Genomic DNA, 22,787 nt, shown 5'->3' on the forward strand with positions numbered 1-22,787 from the left:
TTGCACTGTACTACTTCACCTCGACCTGGGTGGCTGGGCCTATAATCAATTTTATTTCCTGATGATCCTGTCTTAGCTTTGTTGACCATGCTAAAAACCTGCCGACTTGTTGGCTTTCCTCATACACTTTTTATTGAATAGCTTGATGCCCACACATCTCCTTGACCAAATAAAAAGCATGCATCTCCTGTTGGGCCAATTCAAGCTGCTGCTGAGAGAACCTCCATTATCCCTGGGTCAAATAAGTGTTAGCAGCCTGATCAACAGCTGCCTGAAAAACCGCCCATCCCTACTTTTTCTTTTGTACTAGATATGTTCATATGCGGCCCCTGAAAACAGCTTTAAAAGTGTGCCAAAGCACATGGTTGCTACTATCGTTTCGATTAGCTTTAAAAACAAAGTGTTGATAACTATTCTCTTGTTATCCTGCCACACGTGATCTGTCAGCAAGGAGTTATCAAAGTGCCACCTAGGCCTTCTCTCATTACAGTATCTAATTTTAGTTGAAGAATTACTATTATATGGTCAGAGAAGATATTCGCTCTAATCTCGACCACTCTTTCCTTAATTGCCTGTGATACGAAATAGAAGTCCAGACATGTTGATCTATTAAGCTGGTGAGAGGAATGCGTGAACTGCTTACACTGGAGATGATATACTCGTCAAGAATCCTCTAACAGGAGATTTGCTTTAAGAGAGGCAAATATTTTTTAAATTTGAGGTTTAAGCTACCGCTTATTTTAATTATAAGTATCTAACATTATATCTTGAATAAAGCCTATAAGTCCCTTGATTATGGTGTAGAGAGTGCAACCGGGGAACAGAAGCTAAATGTCACCTGTGGTCCTTAGCACTTAGCTAGGCAACTCGAAAAATAAACAAACCACTATTTCTACTAGTTATTAAAATCCAATTGAATAATGAAGCCATATTTTAATAAATTTTAAGAAAGTTACACTTTTCCTTCCTGATTTGTCAGAATGGTACAAAAGGGGGTGGTGATGGACGGAGCATCTGAACCAATCAAACACTCACACCCAGTCAACAGATCTGGGTTTGATCCATCACCGTTCTTTAGCCCACTCTGCCACCCCAGTTCAGACATGGCCATATGCAAATCAGTCTGACCCTGTGCCTCATGGGAACAGTCCAGCCCGAACTGCCAAGCCATACCTTCCCTGGACCGGAAACATGCTTCCAAGGACCGGTTTCTGGCATTTCAGCCGTCTTCAGCCCGGCTTGCTTCAATCCAGTGGCAAAGTGAGCAAGGGACTCACGTCTGAGCATACCCTGCCAACCTATGGCGAACAAAGTGGTACAAAAGGGGGTGGTGATGGACGGAGCATCTGAACCAATCAAACACTCACACCCAGTCAACAGATCAGGGTTTGATCCATCACCGTTCTTTAGCCCACTCTGCCACCCCAGATTTGTCAGAAGGCGAATTAGCATAAGCCTTTGCCAGCTCTCAGTCTGTGCTCAGCCTTGAATAGGTGTGACAAAGTAATGCAGGGTCTCCCCGGAGCAAACACTAGGCTCAACTGAGCACACAGAGATGACTCCTCTGAAATCAATTTGTAGGGTGAGAGGTTTGGGTCTCCTTTTAGCAGCACTCTGTCAACTGTTGCTTGACAGGTCTGTTGAGCAACATGTAACATTTTGGACAAAATTGAAAGGGATAGAACAAGATATAAAGACAATTCTTATGGATCCCATGTGTGGCTGCTTCAGGGCCCTGCATTTATCCTATCAGACGTCTGTCTTTGTATTGGTTTGGTCGATTAGTGCTTGCTTCAACTTGAATTTTAGTGTTGCATGTGGGAGAACAATGGGATTACCATAACACACTCCACACACACATGCACGCACACACACACACACACAGACATACAGCCCTCAGAGACCAAGTTTTGTGTTGCTGAAGAGTTTCACCTACTTGAAAATGCCATGACACATAGAATGTTGGGCCTGTTTGCAGTATGGCAAAGAGAAACTCTTTTTTCTAATTATAACTTTACAAATGCATATCTCCTGTTCTTCTTGTTGGATTTTTGTCATTTTGTTTATTATATTTAACTCTATTGTCTTTAAGTTTTTTAGGATTTGTATTGTTTTGCATTTTGAATTTATTACTGTTTGGTACATCATAAATTGTTTACACATTTCTATAAGATGGCTGGGCTAAAGTTAATTTAGTGGCTTTTAGGGTTCACCAAAACAAGAATTGTGATTATTCCTTGAGGTGGGTAGTCACCCATCCCAAATAATAATCTAATTTCTTACAGACCCAGAGAGTATTTTCAACTGCAAAGTTTTCATTTTTTTGATTCCTTCTCCTTCCATTATAGCTGTCAACCAGGATTTCCAATCTCTCATCTTCTTCTTGTCTGTCTTTTAATTCCATCTATTTCACTCTGAGGGTTTTAGATGGATGTCTGTATGATAGCATCATACAAGTGTATAACTAGTATAATATATCTGTGAATTGTATTGCCTGATTAGAATCACAGATATTTTTAAGCTTTGGGTAAGATAACATTAGCCCCTCCTTCTCTGAGCCTGCCTTACATTTGCAATGTTTATGTTCTATGAATCCCAATGGCTGGGGTTTCTGTCCCCTGATTCTCCTACAGTAAGCTCATCCATTGTATGGCATAACTTCCTTCACTCTGTGTATCACTGTTCAACAAATCATAATACGTGTATCTGTTTTTCTCATTCCTATACAGTGGGGCTTCCAAATGTAGCCACTAGCATACTTTTATTATCATGTGTTTCCTAATGTATCATAAGGATTTGGTGCTTTTTTCTGGTCCCTTCCTTTTTGAAACAGATAAATAATAACAATTCCCTCTTTTAGATTTCTGCTTCCACAAACACTATTTGAGATGTATAATTATATGTGAGTCAAGATGGTGCTATTATGGATAGTCTCTGTACCCAATAATACTTTCAATGTCCAATAGCCTTGATCTGCCAGCTTCCATATCAGAGTACAGCTAGTCTATTATGAAAATGGTCAAAGCTTTCCTTGCAAAGATTGTGTGCCAATTATATGACTTTATTTGCATGATGATGACATTCCTTGTAGATAATTTGTGCATTAGATTTTTGGCATGATTTTCCCTCTGTACACTCTTGAAGTGTAACTTTTTATATATCGTTCTACAGGGAGCTCTACCATTTTCATTGTTATGAGTAAATCTCTCAATATAGCTGAGTGCTTATACGGGTTGTCTTTTTGCTCTGTTTTGTGCCTTGATTTTCAGAGAGTGTCCCTTTTTTCATTTCATGTTGTAGGGAGTTTACTGGTGAGTACTTAAGTCACTACAATTATTTTCCTGTTGCATTTTATTAGAATCACCCCTCACTATAGCTGTGATCTTCAAAACATTCTACAATACAAGCCTCCAGAGTGAAACACACGTCATCTCAGCTCAAATCTTGGCCAAGAAAAATTATTTACTTAGGATTACAATGGTCTCAGTGTATCACTGACTTTGCAATTCCAAAGAATAGAGTGATGCCTTTTCTTTTTTCCCCAAAACTTGAGAACCACTGACATTGAAGATATCGTCCAATTATTGAAATTATTTTTGTGTTTAGCCAAATTAATTTTAATTCTGACTGCTGTCAATTTACGTATTCTGTATTTTCTTTCAAGAGAAATTAAAGGTCAATGAATACAAAAATAAACTTGTAAAGATAGTGCATGGGATACATTCAAGTTATTATAAGAAGTTTGGGCAAATAATGCACAGTGCTGCAGAGTGGATAGCTATAATATGCAATATCATATATGAAGTTTCAGATTTCTATATGTATTTCAACTTGCAAAAAACACAAGTAAAATTCATTATAAAAAAAATGTCTCACAATAAAATCAAGCAGAAGAAAAAAAAACAATTCCTCACCTCAAAATGTTGTAATTGAATTATTAAGGTATATTGCAACAGTAGTTATAGTGTGTGTTCATGCTAATGATATCACACATGACCATTGTGCCTAGAGCAACTAGGGTAGATTTTGGACCAATATTACACCAATCACTGGAGCTGCCAATATCAGGGGCTTCAGTCATCTTGGGAAGGACTAAGCATGGGCGTAAAATCCGCTCCGCTCGCGGATTTTTCGGATTTTCGGCAAATCCGCAATCCGCGAACGCTCGCGAATTTGTCGAAAATCCGTGAATCCGCTCGCGGCGGATTTTTTGCTTGGTTGCGGCGCGCGGCGTGGTGCACGGCGTTCACTTTCCGTCATTTTAGCGTTTGCCGAGTTGTTTTTCTTTGCGAGTGACGCGCCATTTTAGATCTTGCTGCGTGTTCCCGCGGGAGTTTGTCGCCCGCGAATACGTACTCGCGGCTTGCCACCTTGCACAGCACACCTCGCGAGAGTTCGCAATTGCGAACATGTAGTTGCGGCGGAAAGGAACAATCTCGCACTTGCGAAATAGAGATTTTGCAATTTCGCACAAGAAAATCACCAGCAAACAGGATAAACCTTCAGAAAATTATGATTTTTATCAGAATCACTCCTCAGGTTGACATTTGCATGGCCTTTTTTTTTGCAAGGAGTCCATTTTGGGGGGGGGGGGGAGGAAGGAAGTGCCCCACAGTCTCCAACTTCCTGTTCCTGTCCAGCAGGCTCCTCCCAGTGCTTTGTCCATCTCCTGGTCACTTTCATTTGGATCTGGAGCTGGAAGGATTACTTTTTGTGGGTGCTGCTGGATATTTGGATTTGAGGCCTTTTTGACTGTCTTTGGATCACTTTTGGATTAGAAATCAACTTTCACAAGTAAGTTTGTTTGGGGCATTACAGTTGCTGCAAGTACAATTTTGGAACTTTTTCAGAAAATTAAATAAATTATATTGTGGGTAGCCACAGTATCCAGTAGGACCAGGGTTGGTTATGGGTGCATGATACAACTGTTTTGTTGAATTTAAACACCATTGAGGCCATGGATGGGCTGGGATTGTGCAGATTTTATTGTTTTTTGTCGTTTTTTTGGGCCTGCTGGTGTGGCCCTTTGCCCAGGGGTGGTGAGTGTTGCATGGGCCTAGTCTTTCTGTGGGGTGTCTTCTTGAATTTAAACATAATTGAGGCCATGGATGGGCTGGGATTGTGCTTATTTTATTGTTTTTTGTCGTTTTTGGGGGGCTGCTGGTGTGGCCTTTTGCTTGCCCAGGGGTGGTGGTGGTGCATGGACTGAGTGTGCCTGTGGTGTTGTCTCACTCTCTTTGATGTAAACATCATGGATGGCATTGGATTGTGGTGATTTCTGGCTGTTTTTCTGTTTTTTGGGGGTGTACTGTTGATGTGGTCTGGCCATGTGGGTGGTGGTGGTGGCCATCTTGAGTGCTGGCTGGTACAGGCAACATGTGCTTGGGGTGTAAGGGGGCCATTTTGAGGAGAGGCAGTGTCTGAGGCCTGCACTTATTTTGCCTACTTTTCATCCCTTATGCCCAGGGGTAGTGAGTGTTGCATGGGCCTAGTGTTTCTGAGGGGTGTCTTCTTGAATTTAAACACCATTGAGGCCATGGATGGGCTGGGATTGTGCAGATTTTATTGTTTTTTGTTGTTTTTTTGGGCCTGCTGGTGTGGCCCTTTGCCCAGGGGTGGTGAGTGTTGCATGGGCCTAGTCTTTCTGTGGGGTGTCTTCTTGAATTTAAACACCATTGAGGCCATGGATGGGCTGGGATTGTGCAGATTTTATTGTTTTTTGTCGTTTTTTTGGGCCTGCTGGTGTGGCCCTTTGCCCAGGGGTGGTGAGTGTTGCATGGGCCTAGTCTTTCTGTGGGGTGTCTTCTTGAATTTAAACATAATTGAGGCCATGGATGGGCTGGGATTGTGCTTATTTTATTGTTTTTTGTCGTTTTTGGGGGGCTGCTGGTGTGGCCTTTTGCTTGCCCAGGGGTGGTGGTGGTGCATGGACTGAGTGTGCCTGTGGTGTTGTCTCACTCTCTTTGATGTAAACATCATGGATGGCATTGGATTGTGGTGATTTCTGGCTGTTTTTCTGTTTTTTGGGGGTGTACTGTTGATGTGGACTGGCCATGTGGGTGGTGGTGGTGGCCATCTTGAGTGCTGGCTGGTACAGGCAACATGTGCTTGGGGTGTAAGGGGGCCATTTTGAGGAGAGGCAGTGTCTGAGGCCTGCACTTATTTTGCCTACTTTTCATCCCTTATGCCCAGGGGTAGTGAGTGTTGCATGGGCCTAGTGTTTCTGAGGGGTGTCTTCTTGAATTTAAACACCATTGAGGCCATGGATGGGCTGGGATTGTGCAGATTTTATTGTTTTTTGTCGTTTTTTTGGGCCTGCTGGTGTGGCCCTTTGCCCAGGGGTGGTGAGTGTTGCATGGGCCTAGTCTTTCTGTGGGGTGTCTTCTTGAATTTAAACACCATTGAGGCCATGGATGGGCTGGGATTGTGCAGATTTTATTGTTTTTTGTCGTTTTTTTGGGCCTGCTGGTGTGGCCCTTTGCCCAGGGGTGGTGAGTGTTGCATGGGCCTAGTCTTTCTGTGGGGTGTCTTCTTGAATTTAAACACCATTGAGGCCATGGATGGGCTGGGATTGTGCAGATTTTATTGTTTTTTGTCGTTTTTTTGGGCCTGCTGGTGTGGCCCTTTGCCCAGGGGTGGTGAGTGTTGCATGGGCCTAGTCTTTCTGTGGGGTGTCTTCTTGAATTTAAACATAATTGAGGCCATGGATGGGCTGGGATTGTGCTTATTTTATTGTTTTTTGTCGTTTTTGGGGGGCTGCAGGTGTGGCCTTTTGCTTGCCCAGGGGTGGTGGTGGTGCATGGACTGAGTGTGCCTGTGGTGTTGTCTCACTCTTTTTGATGTAAACATCATGGATGGCATTGGATTGTGGTGATTTCTGGCAGTTTTTCTGTTTTTTGGGGGTGTACTGTTGATGTGGACTGGCCATGTGGGTGGTGGTGGTGGCCATCTTGAGTGCTGGCTGGTACAGGCAACATGTGCTTGGGGTGTAAGGGGGCCATTTTGAGGAGAGGCAGTGTCTGAGGCCTGCACTTATTTTGCCTACTTTTCATCCCTTATGCCCAGGGGTAGTGAGTGTTGCATGGGCCTAGTGTTTCTGAGGGGTGTCTTCTTGAATTTAAACACCATTGAGGTCATGGATGGACTGGGAATGTGCAGATTTTATTGGTTTTTGTCGTTTTTTTGGGCCTGCTGGTGTGGCCCTTTGCCCAGGGGTGGTGAGTGTTGCATGGGCCTAGTCTTTCTGTGGGGTGTCTTCTTGAATTTAAACACCATTGAGGCCATGGATGGGCTGGGATTGTGCAGATTTTATTGTTTTTTGTCGTTTTTTTGGGCCTGCTGGTGTGGCCCTTTGCCCAGGGGTGGTGAGTGTTGCATGGGCCTAGTCTTTCTGTGGGGTGTCTTCTTGAATTTAAACATAATTGAGGCCATGGATGGGCTGGGATTGTGCTTATTTTATTGTTTTTTGTCGTTTTTGGGGGGCTGCTGGTGTGGCCTTTTGCTTGCCCAGGGGTGGTGGTGGTGCATGGACTGAGTGTGCCTGTGGTGTTGTCTCACTCTCTTTGATGTAAACATCATGGATGGCATTGGATTGTGGTGATTTCTGGCTGTTTTTCTGTTTTTTGGGGGTGTACTGTTGATGTGGACTGGCCATGTGGGTGGTGGTGGTGGCCATCTTGAGTGCTGGCTGGTACAGGCAACATGTGCTTGGGGTGTAAGGGGGCCATTTTGAGGAGAGGCAGTGTCTGAGGCCTGCACTTATTTTGCCTACTTTTCATCCCTTATGCCCAGGGGTAGTGAGTGTTGCATACTTGCATGTCCCTAGTCTTTCTGTGGGGTGTCTTCAATGTAAACATCATGGATGGCATGGGATTGTGCTCATTTTTCTGTGTTTTGTCGATTTTTTGGGGTGTATAACTGAACTGATGTTCCTCTGTCTTCCATTGCTTTTAGGTGCACAAGAAGACTCAATAGAACCACCAGTGCCAGGAAGAAGTCCTGCAGCGGTGTGTGCAGCATAACGTCACGCGACGTCACGTCTGGACACAGAACCCTCTGCAACTCGTGCAACTGCTGCCTGCTGACCTGCTCTGAAGAAGATGGCCCCAAAAAAAGTAACCCGTAGCTCCTCTAGCAAGAAAGGTGCCAGTAAGGAGCAGAAGAAGCAAGTTACCAAGGACACTGGTGTGCCGCCCGCCCCTTTTTTTGTGAGTAAAAAAAAAAGTATGCCTGCAGCAGCTGCAGCGGGATCTGCTGGGGACCAAGCTGGCAGCAGCACCCCCGCTCCATTGGGCTCAGTGCCACCACCACCACCACGCCAACTTAAGTCCAAGCCCTTGAGTGCTGCAGAGGCAGCCAGTATACTTCTTCAATCACCATCGACCAGTGATGTTGGCTCATCGCAAGAAAGCAGCAGCAATGTCCCTCAATCAACACAGGTTGTTGTAGCTCATCTGACGAGTGTTGAACAACCACAGCGGCAACAACAATCACATGTGCAAGTACAAGCCCAAGTACATGTGGAAGGAGAGGCAGCGCAAGGAGATGCGCATGCAGAGGTGCATGGAGGGTCACAACAAGTGCCCACAATAGTTGTTCCTCCCGAAGTAGGGGCACATCAGGAAATCGACAATCAAGGCGAGGTATCATTTGAGGAAGCCACTCCTCCTGATGATCCTTCATTGTCTTCCACAACCCTAGCAAGGAAGAGATCAAGGGTGGTGTCTACATCCTCTTCAAGCACACCTCCTTCTGATGATACGGATCAAACTTGGGAACCAGCACCACAGCCGTCTGAGAGTGAGGCACACCATGATCCAACAAAGGTACTTAAGCGTAAAAGGAAGCTCGTCCAAAGTCTCAGACTTATGGAGTGTGATGAGGCTCAACAAGAAGTGGCGGATACTGCTGCTGATGAAGACTCTGCCAACGACGACCCAGTCATCATAAAGGTCACTGCAGCCCCAGCGGGCATGCAGCAAACAGACATTTTGACCCTAGCCCGAAGAGCTGCTGCGCGTGATGATGATGATGATGATGTTGTCGATGAGGAGGCAGTGGAAACACCACAATCATTGGAGTTAAGTAGTACACCAACTCGTCCCGCTTCCATATTTCTTTCTGGCAAGAAGAGACCTGCGTCAACCTCGACCTTAATTAGTGGCGGTGAAAGTGGAAAACGTACAAAAGTTGGCCAATCCAGATCCTCCACTTCATCTGGCATTAGCTTCATGACCACCACCACCACCAGTATCGCCGCCTCCTCCAGGTCCCACAGACACTTCAAGTCCCCAGTTTGGGACTTCTTTACTGTTTGTCCCAAAAATCCAAGGTTTGCCATTTGTACCCTTTGTAAGCTTGCAGTTAGTCGTGGTAAGCCAGGTAGCAACTATGGTACCGGCGGCCAGAGTGGTCATCTTGACAGAAAGCACGGTGTCCAATGGTTTGCGCACCTAGCTGCGATCAAGAAAGGCCAAAATCAAGGAAACGTTGATGTTTCATCTGATGTTGACGAGCAGGAAGAAGACGTGTCAAACACTTCCCTTACACCCAGTACCCCTCTCAGCAGCACACCCAATGTGAGGCACACTAAGAGTGTTGGAGCGAGTGAGACACCAACGCACAAAAGTTCACCAGCGAGCAAAATTGGGTCAACGAAGTCATTATCAGCCCGTAAATGCTTGGTCCAGGCCAACATTAGAACAATGCTTACTTCAGACGTGCCATATGAACGCAACCACCCACTGACGCGTCTGTATAACACTAAGCTGGCTAAAATGCTAGCTGTGGACCTTCTACCTTTTTCTTTTGTAGAAGCGGTAGGTTTTCTTGAATTAGTTGCAACGCTCTGCCCTAAATGGAAGGTTCCGAGCCGGTTCTATTTTGCCAGAGTTGCGGTTCCAGCACTACATGAAGATGTGCTGCAGGCGATTGGGGCAGCTTTGCAGAAGAGTGCTGTTCACACAATACATCTGACAACAGACATGTGGACCAGTGGCCCAGGCGATGATTACATGTGCATCACTGCACACTGGGTCTCTTTTTCAGGTGTTATAGCAAAGCTAAACGCAGGTGTTGACCCGGACCAAGTTTTCAAAGCTGCTCGGAAACATGCAACACTAGCCATGTTTGCCTTGGAGAAAAGTCACACAGCAGAAAACCTTTTGGAAGAGTTTGACAAAAAGGTGTTGTCAATGCTATCCCCCCTAAAACGCAAGATTGGTTATGTTTCCACGGATAATGGCGCCAATGTAGTTAAGGCCATGTCACAGGGTCACCATGTTAGAGTGCCGTGTTTGGCGCACTGTATCAACCTGGTAGTTCAAAAATTCTTGAGTGATAAAGAGAGTCCAGCGTTCGAGGTAATGGCCACCTGCCGCAAAATGTGCAACCATTTCAGCCATTCTTTTAAGGCCCGGAAGCATCTGCGGAGACTGCTACTTCAACGTGGAATGCCAGTGAAAGCACTCATCCAGGAGGTGGCAACACGTTGGAACTCAACCTTCTACATGCTTGAGCGTCTGCATGAGCAGTATACGGTACTCGATCACTATTTCTTGACAGAGGCTACATCTCAGAAGGAGGACCTGCGGATGAGTAAGGCGCAATGGGCCATAGTTAAAAGCCTGACAGACATGCTTCGTCCTTTTGAGTTCTTCACGCGTGCAGTCAGCCAGGAGGACTGTAATTTGGGAAAAGCTATCCCATTGTTGTGCATACTGGAGCACCAACTGATGGCGGTTTCTTCTGAGTTTGAAAAAGATGAAAAAAAAAAAAAACATTTCATTTTGTCTGAGAAATTATTACATCGCCTACGTGGTGATGAACGTCTTAAAAACATCAACTCAGATCAGCATTACATTTGTGCTACTATTCTGGATCCACGCTACAAAAAGGCGCTGGCAGACAACGCATTCTTTCCTTTCGCTGATGCAGATGTTCAAAAGTACAAACATTGGTTAGCCTGGTCAGCCAAGAGGTTTGAAAAAGAACGGCAGGTTATTGAAGGAGAAGCCAGTACATCAGCATCAGCATCAGCAGGCCATCCGCAGTCACAAGAATCCACTTCTGCACCTGTGGCTGGGGCACAAGTGACCTCTCAGCCGTTAAAGACACCGGCAACTGGATCATCTGCACCACACACAATGACAACACTAACAGTGGCTGGGGAGGAGGATTGGCTAAGTTTGATGGGGTATGGTTCTCTAAAAAATGTCACAGGCACAGCAAAAAGTAAGCAAAGTGGAGGAACAGTTGATGACCTTGAGTCGATGGTGCAGGACTATCTGAATGACTCAACAGTGGTCTTTCTTAATGAGGAGCCATTGCAGTATTGGCATGGCAAAAAACAATTGTGGCCACAGCTCTACAACCTGGCTATAAACTATTTGTCTTGCCCACTCGCAAGTGTGTCTTCTGAACGTGTTTTCAGTGCTGCTGGTGGCATTGTAACTGCCAAACGGAGCCGCCTATCGCCCAAAAATGTGGAGCGGCTGACAATGATCAAGATGAATCAGCACCTCATACCACCAGATTACAAAGTGCGAGAAAGCACGCCACATGAAGACGATGAGGACAGCAACGTAGATGAGGGGATTTTTTCTCTGTTCGGTGCCACTGACCTCATCCAGCCTGAATTCGCAGAGTATGATGACGAAATCTTGTTCTTATTCCCTGACACCGAGCCCTGAAAATGAGACAATCAATCAAGAACTTTCTTTTTCGTCCTTATTCACTTTTATTCCTGTGTGCTTTGTGTCTCTCTTTCTTTGTTTTGCACAGTTAATTTAATTCAAACTTTAATCACCTAATCCCAAAAACAAGACCATCATCAGAACTGTCTTCACTTGTTTGCTTATTGATTTGAAGGTGCCGCAGTCTACATTCCTCAGGTTCACAAGTTCTGAAGAACATGCTCCTCTATCCTCCTCCTCCAGACTGCGATTTCCCTCCAAGCAGAGTGCTGGATTACGCACAATGAAGAAAGACTCAGCACTTGTGGGGGTGTTGTACTTCTTTGCGGGTGAGTTGACGGTTTTGGGCCCTTGTCTGTGAAGCTCTAATAATGGACAAAAGTGTTTTGGACCAAATATGAGGTGGAAATTTCTTGCCGTTTTTGCTGACTTGCTTGCCTTTGAGGTGCTCTTTGGCGGGGTTCCGGGGGTTTGTGTGTAATTTTTGGTGTCTGTCGAAGCACTGCTGCGACAGTCTAATCTTGATTGCATTTGCTTTTCAGGAAATCCGTGGTGGAAAACAGGAGTTATGATGATTGATGATGACCTAGCTGCACAGCGCGTTACTTTGGACCGAAGGCCGAGAGATATTGTAAGTATGAGATTTAGCTTTTTCGCTGTTTGGGGGTGTTGTCGGGTGTTTTTTTGCGGGTGGGTTGGCGCCGGCGGGTCTTGCCTGGGGCATTCCTGGGAAGGTCTAATACCGGATACAAGTGTTTTGGACAAAATCCATAAGGAACAGCCTTTTTTTTGCCATTTCTTCAGACATCTTGCTCAATGTAGCCTTTTGGGGGGCTTCCTGCTGTTCGTGGGTGGGTTGCGGCCGGGGTCTCTGTCGAAGCACTGCTGCGACAGTCTAATCTTGATTGCATTTGCTTTTCAGGAAATCCGTGGTGGAAAACAGGAGTTATGATGATTGATGATGATGACGACCTAGCTGCACAGCGCCGCGTTTGGACCGAAGGCCGAGAGACATTGTAAGTATGAGATTTAGCTTTTTCGCTGTTTGGTGGTGTTGTGTCGCGTGTTTTTTTGCGGGTGGGTTGGCGCCGGCGGGTCTTGCCTGGGGCATTCCTGGGAAGGTCTAATACCGGATACAAGTGTTTTGGACAAAATCCATAAGGAACAGCCTTTTTTTTGCCATTTCTTCAGACATCTTGCTCAATGTAGCGTTTTGGGGGGCTTCCTGCTGTTCGTGGGTGGGTTGCGGCCGGGGTCTCTGTCGAAGCACTGCTGCGACAGTCTAATCTTGATTGCATTTGCTTTTCAGGAAATCCGTGGTGGAAAACAGGAGTTATGATGATTGATGATGATGATGACGACCTAGCTGCACAGCGCCGCGTTTGGACCGAAGGCCGAGAGACATTGTAAGTATGAGATTTAGCTTTTTCGCTGTTTGGTGGTGTTGTGTCGGGTGTTTTTTTGCGGGTGGGTTGGCGGGTCTTGCCTGGGGCATTCCTGGGAAGGTCTAATACCGGCTAGAAGTTAGTTGGACAAAATCCATAAGGAAACACCAGTTTTGGCACTTTTTGTAAGTTAGGGTTCGTTAGGGTTAGCCCTAGCAGCAGGATTGCATGTGTTTAGGGGGGTTCTATTGCAACGCGGTTCTGTTGTTGTAGAGCACTGTTGGAGCGATGCTGGCTATGGATACTTTTGCTTGCAGGCAAGTGGTTTGAATACAATCCACGGTCTGTATTTGGGTCTACTGTTACTTTCAAAGTACGTTTTGTAACCATTTTTCTGCTAGGCATCGTTTTTGGAGATATGATTGGGTTCTTCTACATTTTTGCGACTGGCTTTAGTAAGGGTCTTGGTGGGAGCATTGCTGGGAAGGTCAAATTTTGTTCTAAAACACAGTAGTACACCCACCTTGAGGGGAAAGATCCGCTATAATATTTTGGCCATACTTATTGATCCTTAAAAAGGTGACTCAGACAGAGCACGCAATTTCAAAAATATTGTACTGTCTATTAGGGAAATCAAAGTGTGACTTTTTGAACCACACAGCGTACATACCTTTTATTTATTTATCAGTGGTATTGTAATAGCACTTCCTGTTTTCCGTTCAATAATTACAGGCCGGGTTTCAGTCAACATCCGCCAGGCAGGCAGTGGACAGGGTGTCTCTTCTGTCAGTGGTCACCACCACATTGATGGACGAAGCGTCAGCTGGAATGGAGGAGTGCCGCCAATAAGAGGAATTGTTTGCTGCATGCAACTTACTTACCAATTTCAACAGGACAACTCCAACAACATACGCAATACAGATACAGTATCCATTGTTGTCTTTTATTCTATGAGTGTGACTGCATGTGCTTACCTTTACTTTGTAACCAAAGATTGTCTGTAAACTCTGTATCTTCAATTATTGTTTGTCCATGCTCTGCTTTTTTTTTCTTCTCTCAACAAAACCTACCCAAAAAGAAACCCCCATTCCCATCCATTTTACAAACCCTAACCCTCTTCCCCCGGGCTGTGTTGTTTTGCTTGATGTCTGACTAAAATGACATCAATAATTCCACACACTTGCTGGGGAGGATAAGGTGATAGCAGCAACAGGCTGGTGAAGGAATACGAGGATATCTTCTAGACTTACTCAGCTTCAGTACTATATCTTCTAGTAGTAGTAGCCAATGTCAAATAAATTCAACGCAAGTACTAGTTATACTTGCAATACTTTACCATTTGTTAGGCTACATTATGGCACTGTTCTAGTGTACTGTCACCTGCTATTTTCTCGATCGTACCGTAACCGTTGTAATGCTACAGTAAGGAGTACAAACAAGGTTTCGTTTTCTTTTTTTCCATAGGCATGCAACTGCCACTGTGTCACACCACTAGTAACACCGCAATGAGGAAATGTCACCCGCCCAGGAATGACAACGTTAATCCCCATTTCACCTGGAGCCAGCCCTGGGCCTAGCCCTAATTTCTAACACAAATTACAGGTAAGATAAGCGTTTGGTGGGAGGTAGTATAATGGAGTATTATTTCGGAGTAGACAAGAGTTTGACGGTTGTACTACTAAAGTCCTACGACTGTTCAGGAAAACAAAGTTACTGTTACACCCCCGCCCCCCACCCACCAGACTGAAAAGCAGTAAAAAACAGGTATGGTCAGATAAAGTAGTTGAAAAATATATTTATTTATCCCTAACAAAATAATCTCCCTCACCCACCCTAACCCCAACGATTGTCTCTGAAACGTCCCAAAACGATCCCAACTCCCAAATCCCACCCCCCCAAAAGTCTATAAAAAAAGGGCAAGGGACACTCCACTACTGGAGGGTGCTGGTGCTGGTGCATGATGCGGCATGGGCATCATACTCCTTGCGGAGGGTGGCAAGCTCGGAGCGGAGGCCCTTAACCAAGGTCTTATACCTCAGGACCTCCTGCTCCAGGTTGGACATGCGGACTCGTAGGCGGTGTTGGCGTTCCTTGCAGCTCCTGTGGGGGGCAGCTGGTGTTTCGGGTGCTTGGCGGTGGCGGTCGGCTTTCTTAGCCCGGCTCGGTCCCGCTGGTTTAGTCACGGAGGAGGATGCAGTGGTCACAGTCGAAGATGTTGCCCCGCTCGACTGCGTGTCCTCCTCCTCCTCCAGGGCCACCAGCCGCCGATACTCGGCGACTGTGGCCTCCAGCCTCCGTTGCCGGGCCAATCTAGCCTGCTCCCTCCTTGTTGTTGATTTGGAAGGAGCAACTATATGAAGAAAGAAAGACATAGTCTGTAACCAATGCTCCTTATTAATAACACAAAGTGATTGAGCCGAAAGTTGGGTCACAGAGTACAAGTAGCAAATTGAAAGCACAGTACATAACTATTGAGGACAGTATCTACGTAACCCTCCCACTTCTGCATCCTTGCTCTAACAGTAGTGGTAGTTTAATGAACTAATGCTACGACCACTATGGACTTCCATTACAGTCGACTATGACAGTACACCAGTCTTATTCTTCTTCTTCTCTCTTGTTTAGGGAAATGGGTACGTTATCTTATGCAAGCCGGCAGAATGACATGGACACAGCACAGTGAAGTTGCACCCGAGAAAAAAAGTTGCACACCATGATGATGGAGACAGACTTGCGTTACTGTACCGGTCCAGTACATGCAGGTGGTGAAGCTATTACTTTTCTATTACGGGTGGCACTGAGAATACTCTGTTACAAGGGCTACTGCTTAATTAATTTACCTTTCACCCTACAGTGCAAATGAGTACTAGAAAAGGAAACTGAAGAAGCTAACTAATTTGATTATCTATCACTTCACATGGGACGTATTTAATGACAGATGAGATGACTTTAGGTGCTTTGCTTAATATTGAGTGAACACAGTGATACACCCACACATGAATGACGTACTACAAGTAAACTAAAGTTATTAAGAGAGGTACGGAGTGTCCACCGTAATAACCAGATATATGCTGTGAATGCAAACGCAATACAAAGTACTGCTACTATTCATGGTAGTATTGGACACATTTACAATTTCTTTTCCTTGCCTTCCCTGCACTGGGACGGACGTGCGGGTGCGGTGGTACATGCTCTTCAAGGTAACACTTACTTCACCTGGCGACCATCTACTCTCTCTAGATACACATTTGCTATGTAAGAGTCAGAGAATACCATGCTCCAGGCATCCATTCATTCAAAGTATACACACACATACAGTTTCTGTTTCACCCACCCAGGCTGCTGTCCTTCCACCCATCCTTGCTTCATCATTGACCCAGCCATGCACCATACCATATTCTTTCCTTCCCAGCCACCTCTGGGTCCAAGCAAACACATATCGTTCTTCTTTGCCAGCCATCATACAAGTTCGCGTCCCACTTACTTACACCCTTCTTTCGCTTTTCGTTCATCCCATCCATCACGTTCGTCTAAGAACTTATTGGGATTCTTCTCACCAAAAACTTCACAGCTAAGTCGAAGTACATTTCGAGGAGGCTACTACCTGGTTGATTTGTAATTGTAATACACCCGTGCAGAAAGCACACTATGCAGTCTTCAATCTCAATAAGTAAGGAATATATAGCTTACCTGTTTCCGCCACCACCGTTTGATCCCCCACAGGAACGGCCACCAGCTCTTCTACCGCCGCATCCTCCCCAGAGGCCTCCGAGTCCAAGTCCAACACATCAGCCACCTCCGCGCTGGCCCCGTCACCAGATGTTACACCTACAAAGTACATTTAAGAAAGTTAGAATACACCACTCACTACTATATAATATTTGGTCTAGGAGAAATGTTAAAAAAACAGAATACAATGTAATAATTTGTGACTGTCTACTCCATAGTAAAAATGTCCCATTTTCCAGGGAAGGCTGTTGTCTTGCTGCACTTTTATGCACAACTGATGAATGCTTGCTTTTGATTTTTAACACGCACCACTTTTTCTCCTAACAGACAGAAGCTTGACTCCTGAGTCCTAAGAACACGACCAGGATCAAGTTCAAAGTAGGTGAGAGTTCGGCTCGACCACAAGAAATGTGTCCAATTAATCGTCAGCACTAACCACTTTTCCGTTTACAGTTAAATAGTTTTATGACAAAGTAGATTTCAATAAATGTGTTTACTTTTAATAAAGCTTTTACACTTAAATAGACTCTGTGGTTTTTGTTCCTCTAGACTAGAGTGGATGAGCTAAAGGTTTTGGAATTTTTGCAAGCATGAGTGCCTCTGACACTTCTTGACTGTGCTGTGACTCCGTACTACTCTCTTGTCCTGCGTACGATAATCTAGAGATCATTGGGGATCTATAATCGGTGACTTCGGGAGCTGAATGACTCTGCCACACTATCTAGTCAGTAAGGAGACAGTGCATAGAGGTATTGCTGAATATAATGGGAGTCCAATGGAATTGCCAAATGTCCAATCTTAGTTAGCTACACAGACAGACTAATAAGAATAGTCTAGTAATACCACAGGGAGTCATATTCGAGGCAGGATAAGAATTTATATCCAGTCTACAAGAAGATCAAAGACGATTTAGAAAAAATCGAATGAGGAACGCTAGGAAAAAATAGGTACTGTTTAGTAAAATGTAAACTTACTGGGGCCAGCAAAGGAGCCCTCGCCTGCCCGATCCTGGCCTGCATCCTCAGCACCCTCCTCCTGTGTCCTCTTGCCCTTGGGGGGAGCTGATGTACAACATGAAAGAAAGAAAAACCATAAAACATGGATGAGATTTTTCAACCAAATCAAACATTTCAAAAGAACAATAACAACATATTTTGGAAAAATAGCAAATAGATAGACAACTATTCCACGGGATCTATCTCATGTGGTATACTACGTTATTCGTATTGCCTGATTTGCGGAACGTTGACTTAGAAAGTTCCTATGTAACTCAATAAACAGACTACTAAAGAGGTTTGCCTAGGCCTGGCACTGCAGGCAGTAGTGCACAACACGTGACAGACAAAGTCCATCCTGCTTGCAGATCAGTGAATACTCAAACTATCAATCCACCCGCCACCACCGCCACTATTTCTTCTGATAGCCATGTGACTGTCTAAAGGAAGGACACTGGACTTCAGTCTGTTGGGGCTGATTTATAAGTCCCTTGCGGAAGCTGATTTTCCTCCATTGTTGCGTGCCTTTTCTGACGCAGCGGCAGAACAAAAGACTCGCCATGGTGTTGGTGCGGCGTATATATTAAAAAAAAAAACACATATGGGCATATGGGCGATGCATCACGTTGTAAAGCCCTGCGCCATCAGGGGGCGTTCCGGCGCAAGGGAGGGCGTACCTGCGCAGGAACGAATCCTAAAAGTGGCTGAGGGAAATCTACAAGATGTCAATCAGTCATTTTTATGACAATGATGCATGACTCAAACCCTGCGCGCTTGAAGCCGACGTACGGCTTGATGCAGCATTGGGGAGATAGGGTACCCCAGAGCATTGCTGGAGCTGCGCCATCGTTGGCACGCAACTCCAGCAATGCGCTGCCTTTACGGCACAGATGCGTAAGGCTTCTGTGACGTTTTGGGCCAATGGGTGGTGGTGGCATGGCACACAATTACTGCCGCATCCCTGCTACTTTGCAGGGATGCGCCGGTAATTGAAAATATGACCCTTACTGTCTAGCATTACGCAGTTCTTTTCTTTACAGTACACTGATACATAATTTCTCAGGCCAATGAAATGCTTCTGAACACAACATACAAAACAAAGAAGCATAGTAGCAAGCAAGGCTACTGAGAAGGAGAGCAGTGCACCTGAAAATGAAATGCATAGAAGATTTTGAAATATAATTTACCTCAATGTAATCGGCAGCATTATTGCTCTTGGTAAAGAACAAAGATTTGCAAATAACAGAGCAGGATAAAACAGAGTAGTAAATGTACTACTACTACTACTCACCAAGCCCGGGGACCTCTACGCCGAGCGCGTCCAGCAAGTCCCGCTCCCGGTCCATGACATCGGTCCAGCGGTGGGTGGCCTGGTTATATGTGCGCCGGACCCCAGAGATCTTGTACATGGCCCGGCACACCTTCTCCCACCGCTGGCGGCGCTCCCGGATGCCATAGCCGGTCGCGATCTTGCCGCCTCCCAGGATCGTCTTGGGGAGGCGGCGCTGGACATGGAAGATCAGTGCCGCCACTTCCTCCGCGCTAAAGATCTCCCTCGGGACCACTTGCTCCCCCCTTAAACGCCCGCACGGGAGCCGGGCACGGGGTGCGGGACCCTTCCCCTTCTCAGGGTGCTTCCCGGCTCCCTTTACCATGGTCTGGGCAGAAATAAACTTAAATGATAAAGAAGAAATAGAATAGTGAAGAAGAAAATAAAAGAGTTTAAAAAAGTAGTTTAAAAGTAACTAAAAGCTGCAGAAAACACAAAAATATAGAGCTAGAAAAATAGAGGGTTAGATAATAAGTAAAATTAGATCAAAAAAACTTCAAACAAGCAAAGGATGGCAGAGATTGAGAGAGGATAGAGAAAGCATGCCCAGAACCATAGCAATGAATGAGAAACAAGATGGCCGTGCCCGTTCACGACCGCGTGGGTAAGTTCGCGCGAGATTTTCCTTGCGAGTACGCGCGAACTTGTACTCGCGAGCAGCACACTTTGCGAGATTACACATAGCGGGCGGAAACGGAATTACGTCACGCCAACAAGATGGCCGCGCCCGTGTACGACCGATAGGGTAACTTGGCAAACGAATAGCTAGAAGCGCCTCGCGAACACGCGCAAGATCACGCGAACATACACGTCGCAACAAAAACAATTTTGTATTCGCACGTATTCGCGGCTTCCGAAATCGATCTCGCACGGATTCGCGCCCCAAATAACGCGCGAAATTGCAAAAAAAACGATTTTAGCTAAAATGAAAGCAATGAGCAGGTGCAAAAGTTCAAACTTAACATTAGTAACATTCAAGGTAGTGCTTCCTGATGGGCCCCTCCAGAGTTTGCAACAATTCTATGACCCTGCTATGACCCAAACAGCAGGCTCATAGAATAGCACCATAAAGGTCCTGTAAAAAAAAAATTTCACTGCAACAAAAAGCAAATTACAGATAAGGAAGGAAGCAGGTGCCAGCCAGACTGGAACTTTCAAAATTACTGACACATTAATGAAACACAAATTAATTGATGGCAGTTGAAGAAGGGCAGGTGTGCTAGCTTTTTTCAACCACCATAATCTACAGTAATAAATAAACCTAATAGGTGCCTGTGAGGATGTACTAGAGGGTGGCATGGGTGTCCCAGAGGGTGGCAGTGGTGAAACAGAGGGTGCTGTGAACCTGTGATGATAAACCAGACGTAGAAACAACATAGTCGCGGCCGTTGCAAGCCGAAAAGTAAGTTCGCAATTGCGAACTTGTCCCAAAATCGGCGCGAACACGCGCCAACACAAAAAACGGAAAAATCCGCAAGTCCGCTAGAGTTCGCGGATCTTCGCGGATTGCGAATCCGTAAATACGCAAGTTCGCGGATTGCCAATCCGCAAAATCCGCCCATGCTTAGGAAGGACGTAAATCCTACCCATTACATGTTTTTGGGAAATAACATGCAGCAATTATAGCTTCTGTGCTGAGTTCATCCTTACCAAGACTTTCAAATGGATCCCCCCAAATCCAGAAAGAGCGTCACCCACGCACTCATAACAAGCAGACTGAACTACGGAAATACCCTCTACGCTGGTATCAACAAATCCCTGCTACACAAACTCCAGACCATCCAGAACACTGTGGCCAGACTCGCCCGTGGCATCCCACAACATGAACACATCACCGCAACACCCGCTAGACCTCCACTGGCACCCGTCGAGAAGAGAGTAACTTTCAAGCTACTCACCCACGCCTACAAATCTGCAGAACCAGAGCGGGTGGAAGAGCCTTCTCCTACATCGCATCTAAGGCTGGAACGAGATCCCGATCAACATCAGACGCTCCCCCACTCTACACAACTCAGGAAGAGACTAAAGACCTGGCTCTTCTGCTGACCCAGAGCTGCACTCCCCTCAGCACCTTGATACCCTCACAGGTGAGTAGAGCGCTTCACAATGCCCTGATTGATTGATTGTTGATTGTTTGATTGAGTTCAAGGAGTTACACTCTCAGATTTCAGTGGCTTTGAGAGACCGGAGTCCTGGAAACTTGTAATCCTGGTGAGATGATAACTCCTGGAGACATTGGGATTTCTAGGCCACTCAGAATAAGAGCCCAAAGGTTTCACATGTTCTGATTATGTTGTAGTCACATTTTACAGTGCACTTACATTTCAGTCCCAGGTTCTTCCATTTTTTGTTCATGTTAATGTAACATACCTAAAGAGGTTAGTGCTACCCCCTATAGCATAACTGTAGGTTGTCTCACATATTAAAAAAGGCTATTTAAGTCTGTACAACCTATGGTCATATGGTATGGCAACCATAAATCTAAGAATACCGGGGCATATTACCAAGCAATAGCGATAATTATCGCTATTGCTTGGTTAGAGACAAAAATGTATCGCCGAGCTGCGGCGATTTTTATCGCAGATAAACCTTGGTATTACCAAGGTTTATCGCAAATGCGATAAAAATCGACCGCAATGCATGAATATCGCTGAAAAGTCAGCGATATTTAGGCATTACCGAGCTAATGCTCTTAGCCATGTTATCCACCTCCCATTGGATAACATGGCTAAGAACTGCTCAGGGCAGGTGTTAGCTTTTGGAGATATTTGCGTTAGCGCGAATATCTCCAAAAGTTGGTAATAGGAGATAGCGATGTTAGCGACTGTTTGCAGTCGCTAACAATTTGGCACGCCCACTTTGCATGTCATTAGTGATACATTTCTCTGACATACAAAGTGGGGCCCAAGATGGTCGCTATCTCCTACTAGCTGTCGCTAACTGGTGTTAGCGACAGCTAGGTAATAGGGAGATAATTTTATCTCCGCGGAGATAAACCCCCTTGATAATATGCCCCACAGATTTTTGGTGGTCCTGCCATGTACATCGATTAAGGTTAGCCAGCATAACTGTTACTAGACTTTACTTTGTCGTTGGTTTCACTGGCTCCCCTTTTACAGTATCTAATCTCAGAGGTCATGAAGTCAGTGAGAGAAACAGGAAGTAGAGACTGCCGCTTTCTTAAGGTACCAATATTTTGTCCATGCTACATTCTCTCAGCAACAAGCACATGAGTGGTTGAGGGACAAGGGTATGGTAAAAATATACTCATGTGATGTTTTCAGAGGGTAAAGGGTGTGTAATGTCACTCCCTACTCTGATATATATATTTTTAATAGATGACTATGAGTATCATATCTTATCGTTTGCCTTTATGAGTATTGTTTTGATGGTGGCAAGACCCTCAATCTCTATTTAGCACTTCTTATTGTTTTCAATATTTATACCGGTATATACATTTTTACATTCCTATTTTATATTATCGATGTCTGTTATTCATCTTTCGGTGTCCTTATGCTCTCATGTCGATTTCCCTACAAAAAAAGTCCACTTGAAAAAAAATGTAGCTATCATTCGCTGTAGGAAGAAGTATGTCCTCTGTGGCTAAGGGTTGCTGCAATATATCTCCAAATGACCTGTAATTAGTGCTCACATA

This window comes from Lissotriton helveticus, chromosome 2_1, assembly GCF_964261635.1.
Source record: "Lissotriton helveticus chromosome 2_1, aLisHel1.1, whole genome shotgun sequence".
Taxonomy (NCBI): Eukaryota; Metazoa; Chordata; class Amphibia; order Caudata; family Salamandridae; genus Lissotriton; species Lissotriton helveticus.